Here is a 428-nt window from a genome sequence, read left to right on the forward strand (position 1 = left end):
AGAGAAGGTGAAGGAGACACCAAAAAGCAGAGACACTGAAAAGGAGACAGATAAAAAGGAGACAGATAAAAGGAGACAGATAAAAGGAGACAGATAAAAGGAAAGGAGACAGATAGAAAGGAGACAGATAAAAAGAAAGGAGACAGATATATAGAAAGGAGACAGACAGAAAGGAGACAGATAGAAAGGAGACAGATAGAAAGAGGCAGGCAGATAAAGGAGACAAATAAAAAGGAGACAGATAGACAGAGAAGAGAAATACCCTAAACCCTAAACCCTAAACCCTAAACCCTCGATTCAGCTGCTGCTGCTGAGAGAAGGCTCCAAACGCTTGCAGCCTTTCCAGCATGGCCCTTGTTGCTGCTGCTGTTCTTCAGCTGTCTCTGCGGATTGCCTTGCGATGTACCTAGACCACCTGCAGCAGCAGC

The sequence above is a fragment of the Eimeria mitis genome, genomic scaffold (genome assembly GCF_000499745.2).
Source record: "Eimeria mitis Houghton genomic scaffold, Emh_scaff447, whole genome shotgun sequence".
NCBI classification, from domain to species: domain Eukaryota; phylum Apicomplexa; class Conoidasida; order Eucoccidiorida; family Eimeriidae; genus Eimeria; species Eimeria mitis.